Genomic DNA, 1,098 nt, shown 5'->3' with positions numbered 1-1,098 from the left:
GTTCTCCCCTGGCTTTAGGCTGGTAGGGGGTCATGTTGGACCTGGCTTTTTGACAGGGACATCCCCAAACTTTTTGCCTCCTTCCTCCTATTTTTTCTGACCTGTTGTTGTTGGCTTTCGACCTCTGGGCACTTTACCACTGCTAACCAGTGCTAAAGTGCATATGCTCTCTGTGTAAATTGTACTACTGATTGGTTTATCCATGATTGACTATTTAATTTACTTGTAAGTCCCTGGTAGAGTGCACTACATGTGCCTAGGGCAGGTAGATTAAATGCTACTAGTGGGCCTGCAGCACTGGTTGTGCCACCCACCTCAGTAGCCCCTTAACCCTGTCTCAGGCCTGCCATTGCAAGGCCTGTGTGTGCAGTTTCACTGCCACTTCGACTTGGCATTTAAAAGTACTTGCCAAGCCTAGAACTCCCCTTTTACTACATATAAGTCATCCCTAATGTGTGCCCTAGGTAACCCCTAGAGCAGGGTGCTGTGTAGGTAAAAGGCAGGACATGTACCTGTGTCGTTATATGTCCTGGTAGTGTAAAACTCCTAAATTCGTTTTTACACTACTGTGAGGCCTGCTCCTTTCATAGGCTAACATTGGGGCTGCCCTCATACACTGTTGAAGTGGCAGCTGCTGATCTGAAAGGAGCAGGAAGGTCATATTTAGTATGGCCAGAATGGTAATACAAAATCCTGCTGACTGGTGAAGTCGGATTTAATATTACTATTCTAGAAATGCCACTTTTAGAAAGTGAGCATTTCTTTGCACTAAAATCTTGTTGTGCCCTTCAATCCACGTCTGGCTAGGTTTAGTTGACAGCTCCTTGTGCATTCACTCAGACACACCCCAAACACAGGGTACTCAGCCTCACTTGCATACATCTGCATTTTGAATGGGTCTTCCTGGGCTGGGAGGGTGGAGGGCCTGCCCTCACACAAAGGACTGCCACACCCCCTACTGGGACTCTGGCAGACAGGATTGAACTGAAAGGGGGCTTGGTGCATTTCTTAGACACTCTTTGAAGTCACCCCCACTTCAAAGGCACAACTTAGTATAAAACAGGGTCTCTGCCCTACCTCATCAGACACTTGCTGGAG

This window comes from Pleurodeles waltl, chromosome 4_1, assembly GCF_031143425.1.
Source record: "Pleurodeles waltl isolate 20211129_DDA chromosome 4_1, aPleWal1.hap1.20221129, whole genome shotgun sequence".
NCBI classification, from domain to species: domain Eukaryota; kingdom Metazoa; phylum Chordata; class Amphibia; order Caudata; family Salamandridae; genus Pleurodeles; species Pleurodeles waltl.
The sequence above is the reverse complement of the archived record's forward strand: the minus strand, read 5'-3'. Positions refer to the sequence as shown.